Source organism: Scyliorhinus torazame, chromosome 26, assembly GCF_047496885.1.
Source record: "Scyliorhinus torazame isolate Kashiwa2021f chromosome 26, sScyTor2.1, whole genome shotgun sequence".
In the NCBI taxonomy this organism is placed as follows: Eukaryota; Metazoa; Chordata; class Chondrichthyes; order Carcharhiniformes; family Scyliorhinidae; genus Scyliorhinus; species Scyliorhinus torazame.
Window position 1 is genome coordinate 19,434,881 of NC_092732.1, and position 12,511 is coordinate 19,447,391.

Below are 12,511 nucleotides of genomic sequence, written 5' to 3' on the forward strand. Positions count from 1 at the left end.
ACTTTAATTTCATCTGATCACAGAGCTCCTTGTATTTCTCTAATACAGGAGCATTGGTTACCACAGCCGTCGGCCTTCAACTGCCTGTTGAAACTTCGCTGTCCACTGAAATTTTCGACGTTTCTTCAGCAAGTCCATCAGTTGCTTTAAATGTTCTTTCTATGTCTAGCTAAACATTACCAGATCATCGATGCACACCGTGCAACTGTGTACTCCTGAAACGGCTTGGATTGTTGACCGTTGAAATGTCGCTGAGACGTTTTTCATGCCAAATGGTGTAACTTTGACTTGGTATATACCATCTGGAGTCACAAAAGCTAAAATCTCCTTCGCCCTTTCGGATAACGGTACCTGCCAGTAATCTTAAAGTAAATCCAGTTTGGAAATAAAAGCGTATTGCCCCATCTCTTGAATGCAATCCTCCAAGCGTGGGATAGGATCGGAGCCGGTTCTTGTAACTGCATTAACCTTTCTATTGTCCACGCAAAATCGCTGGGTGGCGTCTGGTTTTGGTACCATCACTATGGGTGAGCTCCATTGGCTACAACCCACTTCAAAGATGCCATTTTAAAGCATACATTAAATGTCGTTGTTTACCTGAGCCAATTTTAAAGGGTGAAGTCTACATAGATGTTGTTTGATAGGAACAGCACTTCCCACATCTACATCATGTATAGCCATTTTAGTACTTCCTAAGTTAAACCCACAAATTGCCAATGTGAGAACAATAACTCTTTCAGGCCCGTTCGTTTTTCCTCTAGAGGGTAACTCAACAATTTATCCCAATTTTTAAGAACATTCTCGTTTTTCACTTTAATTTGAGGTATGTCAAATTCAAAGTCATCTGTATTTGGTTCGTCACTTTCAGTTAACATGATTAAAACCTCCTCATTTTGCTCTCCTTCCCTTTCAAAGTACCTTTTAAGCATATTCACATGGCACACTCGGTGAGATTTCCTTATTTCTGGCGTTCTTACCACATAACTCACTTCACTTAATTTCCTTTCAATCTGATAAGGTTTACACAACCTTGCCTTTACAGGTTCACCTATCACTGGTAATAATACTAAAACGGTATCTCCATTGGCAAAACTACAAACTTTTGATTGCTTGTCCGCGACCCGTTTCATCACATGCTGTGCAACTTTTAAATGCTGACCAGCCAATTCACCTCCTCTATTTAATCGTTCCCTAAAATTTGACAGGTAATCCAATAATGTAAGTTCCGATTTCTCACTGACCAATTTTTCCTTATTCAATTTAAGTGGTCCTCTTACCTCATGACCCAGAATTAGTTGAAAAGGCCTGAATTTGGTTGACTCATCGGGTGCATCCCTAATTGCAAACAATACGAATGCATTTCCTTTCTCTCAATTCTCTGGATAACCTTGACAATTAGCTCACAACATTGTCTTTATTGTCTGATGCCACCTTTCGAAAGCTCCCTGCGATTCCGAATGGCACGAAGTTGATTTAAATTGTTTTATTCCTCAGCCATCCATAACTTCTTTGAATAACGTCTTTGAATAACTTTGAGTTGAAATGTGATTCTTGACCCGATTGTATTTATGTGTGTAGTCCATATCTAGTAAAGAATTTAAGTAACTCCTCCACTATATTTTTGCTGTAATATTACATACTGCAATGGCCTCTTGGAACCGAGTAGACACATCCATTATCGTCACAAGATATTGATTCCCACTATTGGTTTTAGGAAGCGGTCCTCCGCAATCAATTAGGACTCTTGTAAAAGGGTCCTCAAATGCTGAAATGGGTATTAAGGGCCCTGGTTTTATCACTGCTTGAGGTTTCCCTATCATTTGGCATTCATGACATGATCGACAAAATGTAACTGTACCTGTATGCAGTCCAGGCTAATAGAAAGGATTTTGAATTTTAGCCCGAGTTTTCCTTACACCCAAATCACCTACCGGTACCTCATGTGCAATTCGCAACACCTCCTTTCTACACCACCGGCAAAACCCCTTGATGAACTTCTGCCCACGTTTCAACCGCCTGCTTATGTAAATGTCTCCATTTTCTCAACAATACTTCACTTTTACGGTAATAACATTCTGGTATACACTCAGATTCCTCTCCTGGGTATGCTTTCTGATACATCCGTTTTATTTCCACATCTTCCTGTTGTAACTCCGCCAATTTTCCTGACCTAAAAATATCCGCCTCATCCGCCACCTGTTGTTTTCCAACCATCTGATCAAAAATCGTTTCTGATAATTGCACTTCAACTTCAGCTTCACTCTCGGACCTCTCCTCTTGTATTAACCTGTGAATTGTTCGCCCTTGTTACTACACAAACCGGAAAAATCGTCCTTCAACATTTCAGTTGCCTGACTTTCCACTGGCTTATCAACCACATTGGCATCACTCCCACCTGCGATCCAGATATATCGTTACCCAAGACAAACTGTAGTCCTGGACTACATAGTTTCTCTATTACTCCGACTACCACTTAACCACTCTTCACTGGACATTCCAACATTCCCTTATATAATGGAACACTACACTTCTCACCCTCAATTCCACATATAACCACCATTTCTCGCAAATTCCTCCCAAACTACAGAACTCCTCATCTCTTAGCATCAATGATTGACTAGCTCCCTTATCTCTTAACATTCTGAGGTCTTTACCTACTCTGCACATTATCTCCCATCAGATTGCAGAGAGAGATTGCCACACATGTGCGTGCACTCCCTGTAGCACTCCAACTCACAGCCAACTCACAGCTAACATTTAAAGCACACAGAACTACAAAATAGCTTCCAGCTCAAATCAAAAAATAAAAGACAGAGCAGACCTCATAGCCACCCACTCACTGCAGCTATTTGAGAAACACCCATTTCTAAAATGTACTTCCACATGACACAGTGTGCCTGTGCGATTGTATTTGTGTCTCCGTGTGTGTGGGTGTGTATATTAGTGTCTGTGTGTGTGAGTATGTGTATCAGTGTCTGTTTGTGTCTGTGTGAGTGTATCTATTAGTGTGTGTATTAGTGTCTCTGTGGATCTGTGAGTGTGTGTATTAGTGTCTGTGTGAGTGTGTGTATTAGTGTCTGTGAGTGTGAGCGTATGTATTAGTATCTGTGTGTGTACTGGTGTCTGTGTGTCGGGGGTGTGTATACTAGTGTCTGTGTGTTTGCATCTGAGTTTTTGTATTAGTGTTTGTGTGTGTGTGTATTTATGCATTTGTGTGTGTAATATTAACTCTGTGTATCTATGAGCGTGTGTATTTGTGTCTGTGTGTGTGTATTTTACTGTGTGTGTATTAGTGTCTCTGTGTGTGTCTGTGACTGTGCGTATTAGTGACTCTGTGTGTGCGTGTGGATGTGTGTATTCGTGTCTCTGTGTATGTGAGAGTGTGTGAATTAGTGTCTGAGTGCGTCTTTGAGTGTGTGTATTAGCATGGAATCATAGAATTTGCAGAAGGAGGCCATTCGGCCCACCGAGTCTGCACCGGCTCTTGGAAAGAGCACCCTACCCAAGGTCCACACCTCCACGCTATCCCCATAACCCAGTAACCCCACCCAACACTAAGGGCAATTTTGGACACTAAGGGCTATTTATTATGGCCAATCCACCAAACCAGCACATCTTTGGATTGTGGGAGGAAACAGGAGCACACGGAGGAAACCCACGCACACATGGGGAGGATGTGCAGACTCCGCAAAGACAGTGACCCAATCCGGAATCGAACCTGGGAAACTGGAGCTGTGAAGCAATTGTGCTATCCACAATGCTACCGAGCAGGCGTGCTATTGGTATCTCTCTGTGTGCGTGAGTATGTGTATTTATGTCTCTGTGTGTGAGAGTGTGTGTATTAGTGTGTGTGAGTGTGTGTATTAGTATTTCGGTGTGTGTGAGTGTATGTGCTGGTGTCTGTGTGTCGGGGGATGGTGTATACTAGTATCTGTGTATTTGCATGTGAGTTATTGTATTAGATGTGTGTGAGTGTGTATTTCTGCAACTGTGTGTGTATTATTATCTGTGTGTGTCTATGAGCGTGTGTATCAGTGTCTGTGTGATTGTCTGTGACTGTCTGTGTATTAGTGTCTCTGTGACTGTCTGTGACTATATTAGTGACTGTGTGTGTGAGTGAATGTGTGTATTCGTGTCTGTGTGTGTGTGAATTCGTGTCTCAGTGCGTCTGTGAGTGTGTGTATTAGTGTCTGTCTGTGTGCGTGAGTATGTGTACTTATGTCTGTGTGTGTGTGAGTGTGTGTTGGTGTCTGTGTGTGTGTGCGCGCGTGTGTGAATTTATGTCTCTCTTTGTGTGATTGTGTATTATAGTGTCTTTGTGTGTGAGAGTGTGTGTATTAGTGTATCAGTGTGACCTTGATTGTGTCTATTAGGTTCTGTGTGTGAGTGCCTATATCTATGGCTGTGAGACTGTGTATTAGTGTCGGTGTGTGTGAGTGTGTGTATTTATGCCTCCGTATGTATGTGTATTATTGTCATTGAGTGTCCGTTAGTGTGTGTATCAGTGACGTCTGTTTGAGTGTGGTAATGCCTCTGTGCGTCTGTGAGAATGTGTACTTGTTTCTCTGTGTGCCTGTGAGTGTGTGCATCAGTGTCTCTCTGTGTGTTGGTTTCTGTTATTGTGCGGATTAGTGTTTCTGCCTGTCTGTGAGTTTGTGTATTTGAGTCTCAGTGTGTCTGTTAGTGTGTGAATTAGTGTCTCTGTGTGCATGAGTGTGTATGTATTTATGTCTGCGTGAGTGTGTGTATTATCGTCTCTGTGTGTCTGTGAGTGTGTGTACTAGTGTTTCTGTGTGACTATGAGTTTCTGCATTAGTGTCTCTGTGTATCGATGAGTGTGCGTACTTGAGTCTCTGTGTGTGTCTGTGAGCAAAGAACAAAGAACAGGCCCTTCAGCCCACCTAGGCTGTGGCGACAATGCTGCCTTCCTAAACTAAAATCTTCTACACATCCTGGGTTCGTACCCTCTACTCCCATCCTATTCATGTATTTGTCAAGATGCTCCTTAAATGTCAGTACCGTCCCTGCTTCCACCACCTCCTCCGGCAGTGAGTTCGAGGGACCCACTACCCTCTGTGAAAAAAACATGCCTCGTACATCTCCTCTAAAACTTGCCCCTCGGACCTTAAACTTATGCCCCTAGTAATTGACCCCTCTACCCTGAGAGAAAGCCTCTGACTATCCACGCTGTCTATGCCCCTCATAATTTTGTATACCTCTCAGGTAGCTCCTCAACCTCCTTCGTTCCAGAGAGAACAACCCGAGTTTATTCGACTGCTCCTCATAGCTAATGCCCTCCAGACCAGGCAACATTCTGGTAAATCTCTTCTGCACCCTCTCTAAAGCCTTCACATACTTCTGGTAGTCTACCGACCAGAATTGAACACTATACTCCAAGTGTGGCCTGACTAAGGTTCTATACAGCTGCAACATGATTTGCCAATTCTCATATTCGAGGACCCGGCCAAAGAAGGTATGCCTTCGTGACTACCTTCTCCACCTGTGTTGCCCATTTCAGTGAAATGTGGACCTGTGAGTGTGTATATTTATGCCTCTGTGTGTATGTGTATTATTGTCCTGTGTGTCTTTGAATGTGGTATCAGCGTCTCCTATGTGTGTGTCTGTTTGTGTGTGTCAGTGTCTCTGTGCGCCTGTGAGTGTGTGTTCAAGTGTCTGTGTGTGTGTGTCTATTAGTGTGTGTATTAGTGTCTCTCTGTTTGTTGGTGTGCATTTTAGTGTCTCTGTGTCTGTTATGTGTGTATTAGTGCCTCTGTGAGTGAGTGTATTTGAGTCTCAGTGTGTCTGTGAGTGTGCGTATTAGTGTCTGTGTGTGTGAGTGTGTGTGTATTTATGTCTATGTGAGTGTGTGTATTATCGGCTCTGTGTGTCCGTGAGTGTGTGTATTAGTGTGTCTGTGTGTCGGCAGTTTGTGTACTAGTGGCTCCATTATTGTGCATGTGAGTGTGTGTATTAATGTCTCAGTGTGTCCTTCAGTGTGTGTGCTAGGGTCTGTGTATGTGTGAGTGAGTATATTTATATCTGTGAGTGTGTGTATTAGTGTTTCAGTGTGGCTGTGAGTTTCTGTATTAGTGTCTATGTATTTCGGTGAGTGTGCGTACTGGTGTCTCTGAGTGTCTCTGAACGTATTTATGGATCTGTGTGTGTATTATTGTCTTGTGTGTCTATGAGTGTGTGTATTAGGGTCTCCGTGTGTGTCTGTTTGAGTGTGTATTAGTGTCTCTGTGCGTTTGTGAGTGTGTGTACTAGTGTCTATGTGTGTGTTTGTGAGTATGTCTTAGTGTCTCTGTGCGTGAGGTGGGTGTATTAGTGTATTAGTGTCTCAGTCTCTGTTGTATGCGTAGTAGTGCCTCTGTGTGTCTGTGAGTTTGTGTATTTGTGTCTCTGTGTATGGCTATGAGAGTGTGTATTAATGTAGGTGCGTGTGAGTGTGTGTAATTATGTCTGTGTGTGAGTGTGTGTATTTCTGCATCTGTGTATGTGTATTATTGCCTCTATGTGTCTGTGCGCGTGTGTATTAACGTAACTGCGTGTGTCTGTGTGTATTAGTGATTTTGTGTGTGAGTGTGTGCATTCGTGACTGTGTTTGTGTGAGAGTGTGCATTAGTGTCTCAGTGTGTTTGTGACTGTATGTATCAGTGATTTCTTTGGGCGCCTGATTATGTCTATTTGTGTCTGAGCGTGTGTGTATTTGTGTCACTGTGTGTGTCAAAGAGTCTTTGCATGTATGAGAGTGTGTGTATTATGGTGTGTGTGAGAGAGTGTGTATAGTTATGTCTGTGGATTTGTACATTAGTGAATCTGTGTAGCTGTGAGTTACTGTATTTCTGTATCAGTCCATCGGTGAGTGTGCATACTGTTGCCTATGTGTGTGTTTGTGAGTGTGTGTATTAGTGTCAGTGTGTGTGAGTTTGAGTATTTATGCCTTCGTGTGAATGCGTATTGTTGTAATTGTGTGTCTATGTGTGTGAATTAGTGTCTGTGTGTGTGTGTATGTTTGTGTGTGTATTAGTGTATCTGTGCGTCTGTGAGAGTGTGTACTAGTGTCTCTAAGTGTCTGGAGTGTGTGTACTAGTGTCTGTGTGTGTGTGTGCATGTGAGTGGGTGAATTGGCTTCTTTGTGTGTGTGTGTGTATTTCTGCCTGAGTGTGTGTAGCATTGTCTCTGGATGTCTCTGAGTGTGTATATTAGTATCTCCGCGTGAGCGTGTGTATTAGTGTCTCTGTGAGTGTGTGTAATAGAGTCTGTGTGTGTCTGTGAGTGTGTGTAGTAGTGTCTCTCTACGTTTGAGTGGGTGTGTTAGTGTCAATGTGTGTATGAGAGTGTGTGAATTAGTGTATCAGTGTGCCTGTGATTTTGTGTATTTCTGTCTGTGTGTCTGTGAGAGTGTGTGTTAGAGCCTGTATGTGAGTGTGTATATATTTATGTCTGTGTGTGTGAGTCTGTGTATTAGTGTGCCTGTGTGTCGGGAGTGTGTGATTAGTGTCCTTGTGTGTGTATGTGACTGTGTGTATTTGTGACATTGAGTGTGTGTATTAGTGTGTCTGTGTGTGTGAGATGTGCGTATTAGTGTCTCTGTCTGTGTGACTGTATGTTCTGGTGTCTTTGTGTGTGAGAGTGTGTGTATTAGTGTCTCAGTGTGACCTTGTTAGTGTACGACTGTCTGTCTGTGTTAGTGTGTATTTGTGCCTATATGTGTGTATTATTGTCTCTGTGTGTCTGTGCGAGCGTGTGTATTAGCGTTTCTGAGTGTGTCTGTAAATGTATGTATTAGATTATTTCTGTGTTCCTGTGATTTTGTGTATTAGTCATGATGTGGAGATGCCGGCGTTGGACTTGGGTGAGCACAGTAAGAAGTCTTACATCACCAGGTTAAAGTCCAACAGGCTTGTTTCGATGTCACTAGCTTTCGGAGGGCTGCTCCTTCCTCAGGACCTGAGGAATGAACAGCGCTCCGGAAGCAAGTGACATCGAAACAAACCTGTTGGACTTTGACCTGGTGGAGTAAGACTTCTTATTGTGTATCAGTGACTGTTTCTGAGTGCCTGTAATAGCGGATCTTTGTGTGTGAGAGTGTGTGTAACTATCTCAGTGGATCTGTGAGTGTGTGTCTTAGTGTCTGTGTGTGTGTGTGTAATAGTGCCTCCGTGTGTCGTGAGTGCGTGTACTAGTGTCTGTGCGTGTATGCATGTGAGTGTATGCATATGTGTGAGTATCTGTGTTTATACCTCTTTGTGTGCATTATTATCTTTTTGTGTCGATAAGTGTGTTCACTCGGGTCTGTGTGTCTGTGAGTGTGTGTATTACTGACTGTATGCGTGTGAGTTTGTGGTATTTCATAGAACATAAAATATAGAGTGCAGAATGAGGTCATTCGGCCCATCGAGTATGCACCGACCCAGTTAAGCCCTCGCTTTCACCATATCCCCGTAACCCAAAACCCGTCCCAACGTGTTTCGATCATTAAGGGCAATGTCTCATGGCCAATCCATCTGACCTGCACGTCTGTGGACTGTGGGAGGAAACCGGAGCACCCCGAGGAAACCCACGCAGACACGGGGAGAACGTGCAGACTCCACACAGACAGTGACCCAGCGGGGAATCGAACCTGGGACCCTGGCGCTATGAATACATAGATAGGAGCAGAAGGAGCCTTTTTGCCCTTCGAGCCTGCTCCACCATTCATCACGATCATGGCTGATCGTCAACTCAATAGCCTAATCCTGCTTTCTCCTCATAGCCTTTGATCACATTCTCCCCAAATGTTATATCCAGCCGCCTCTTGAATATATTCAAAGTTTTAGTATCAATTACTTCCGGTAGTAATGAATTCCACAGGCTCACCACTCTTTGCGTGAAGAAGTGTCTCATTATCTCTGTCCGAAATGGTTTATCCTGAATCCTCAGGCTGTGACCCCTGGTCCTGGACACACCTATAATTGGTAACATCTTCCCTGCATCTACCCTGTCCAATCGTTTTCGAATTTTATAAGTTTCTATGAGATGCCCCCTCATTCTTCTGAACACCAGCGAGAACAATCCCAACCTAGTCAATCTCGCCTCATATGACAGTCGCGCCATCCCTGGAATCAGCCTGGTAAACCTTCGCTGCACTCCCTCGAGATCAAGAACATCCTTCCTCAGAGAAGAAGACCAAAACTGCACACTATACTCCAAGTGTGGCCTCACCGTACAATTGCAACAACACATCCCTGCTTCGATATTCGAAACCTCTTGCAGTGATGACTATTAATGAATACCATTAGCGTACCATTAACATACCATTCTTTACCACCTGCATGCTTACCTTCAGCGAATGGTGCACAAGGCCACCCAGGTCCCGAGGCGAGGCCACATTGGATTTGGTTTTGGGTAATGAACCAGGCCAGGTGTTAGATTTGGACGTAGGTGAGCACTTTGGGGACAGTGACCACAATTCGGTGACGTTTACGTTAGTGATGGAAAGGGATAAGTATCCACCGCAGGGCAAGAGTTATAGATGGGGGAAGGGCAATTATGTTGCCAATAGACATGACTTGGGAGGGGTAGGTTGGAGAAGTAGGCTGCAAGTGTTGGGCACACTGGATATGTGGTGCTTGTTCAAGGAACAGCTACTACGTGTTCTTGATAAGTACGTACCGGTCAGGCAGGGAGGAAGGTGTCGAGCGAGGGAACCAAGGTTTACCAAAGAAGTGGAATCTCTTGTTAAGAGGAAGAAGGAGGCCTATGTGAAGATGAGGTGTGAAGATTCAGTTGGGGCGCTTGGTAGTTACAAGATAGCGAGGAAGGATCTAAAGAGAGAATATTTTTCGTCAGTATTCACTCAGGAAAAAGAGAATGTTGTGGAGGAGAATTCTGAGACCCAGGCTATTAGAATAGATGGCACTGAGGTACGTAGGGAAAAGGTGTTGGCAATTCTGGACAGGCTGAAAATAGATAAGTCCCCGGGGCCTGATGGGATTTATCCTAGGATTCTCTGGGAGGCCAGGGAAGAGATTGCTGAGCCTTTGGCTTTGATTTTTCAGTAAAGCGTTTGATAAGGTTCCCCACGGTCGGCTATTGCATAAAATACGGAGGCTGGGGATTGAGGGTGATTTAGAGATGTGGTTGAATGTTCAGAATGGAGTTCAGTTACAAGTGGCGTACCACAAGGATCTGTTCTGGGGCCGTTGCTGTTTGTCATTTTTATAAATGACCAAGAGGAGGGCGCAGAAGGGTGGATGAGTAAATTTGCAGACGACACTAAAGTCGGTGATGTTGTCGACAGTGCGGAAGGATGTTGCAGGTTACAGAGGGACATAGATAAGCTGCAGAACTGGGCTGAGAGGTGGCAAATGGAGTTTAATGTAGAGAAGTGTCAGGTGATTCACTTTGGAAGGAATAACAGGAATGCGGAATATTTGGATAATGGTGAATTTCTTGGAAGTGTGGATGAGCAGAGGGATCTCGGTGTCCATGTACATAGATCCCTGAAAGTTGCTACCCAGGTTGATAGGGTTGTGAAGAAGGCCTATGGTGCGTTGGCCTTTATTGGGAGAGGGATTGAGTTCCGGAGTCAGGAGGTCATGTTGCAGCTGTACAAAACTCTGGTACGGCCGCATTTGGAGTATTGCGTACAGTTCTGGTCACCTCATTATAGGAAGGACGTGGAAGCTTTGGGACGGGTGCAGAGGAGATTTACCAGCATGTTGCCTGGTATGGAGGGAAAATCTTATGAGGAAAGGCTGATGGACTTGAGGTTGTTTTCGTTGGAGAGAAGAAGGTTAAGAGGAGACTTAATAGAGGCATACAAAATGATCAGAGTGTTAGATAGGGTGGACAGTGAGAGCCTTCTCCCGCGGATGGAAATGGCTAGCACGAGGGGACATAGCCTTAAACTGAGGGGTAATAGGTATTGGACAGAGGTCAGAGGTAGGTTCTTTACGCAAAGAGTGGTGAGGCCGTGGAATGCCCTACCTGCAACAGTAGTGAACTCGCCAATATTGAGGGCATTTAAAAGTTTATTGGATAAGCATATGGATGATAATGGCATACTGTAGATTAGATGACTTTTGTTTTTTGACTTCCCATGTCGGTGCAACATCGTGGGCCGAAGGGCCTGTACTGCGCTGATTCGTTCTATGTTCACACTCCCCTCTCCCAATTTAGAACCATTCAGGTAGTAATCTGCCTTCCCGTTTTTGCTTCCAAACTGAATAACCTCACACTTATCCAAATTATTCTGCATCTGCCATTGCTTTGCCCACTCGCCCAACCTGTCCAGAGCATGCTGTAGGATCCTTGCATCCGCGTCACAATTTACCCTCCCACCTAATTTGGTACGATCTGCAAACTTTGAGATGTTACATTTTGTTCCATCATCCAATTCATTAATATATATGATGAATAGCTGGTGTCCCAGCACCGATCCCTGTGGTGCCCCACTGGTTAATGCCTGACACTTTGAAAGGGACCCATTAATCACTACTCTTTCTTTCCTCTCTGCCAACCAGTTTTCTATCCACCTCAATACATTACCCCCAATCCCATGCGCTTTAATTTTGCAGAATAATCTCATATGCGGGACTTTTGTCAAACGCCTTCACAAAGTCCAAATATACCACATCGACTGGCTCACCCTTGTCGACTGTACTGGTTACCTCTTCAAAGAATTCCAACAGGTTTGTCAAGCATGATTTTCCCTCCATAAATCCATGCTGACTCTGACTGATCCTGCCACTGCTTTCTATATGGTCCGCTATCACGTACTTGATAATGGATTCAATCATTTTCCCCACTACCGATGTTAGGCTTACTGGTCTGTGATTCCCTGCTTTCTCTGTACCTTCCTTTTTGAATATCGGAGTGACATGAGCTACCCTCTAATCTGCAGGGACAGTTCCAGAGTCTATAGGAACCCGGAAGATGATCACCAATACATCCATTATTTCCAGAACAACTTCCTTAAGCACTCTGGGATGCAGTTTCTCAAGCCCTGGGGATTTATCCGCTTTCAATCCCATCAGTTATCCCAGCACAATTTCTCGACTAATGCTGATCGACCTCAGTTTTTCCCACTCACTAAATCGTTCATTCTCCAACATTTCTGGGATCTGACTTGCGTCCTCAATTGTGAAGACAGAAACAAAGTATGTATTTAATTGCTCAGCCATTTCTTTCTCCCTTATTACTAATTGCCCTTTTTCTGCCTGCAGTGGGCCTAGATTTATCTTTACCAATCTCTTTCTCTTCATATATCTGTAGAAACTCTTAGTGTCAGTCTTTATGTTCCCTGCAAGCTTCCTTTGGTACTGAACTTCGCCTTTCTTAATCAATCCCTTCGTCCACCTTTGCTGAATTCTAAACTGCTCCTAATCCTCAGACCTATTATTTTGTTGACCAATCTGTATGAACAAAGAACAAAGAACAAAGAAATGTACAGCACAGGAACAGGCCCTTCGGCCCTCCAAGCCCGTGCCGACCATACTGCCCGACTAAACTACAATCTTCTACA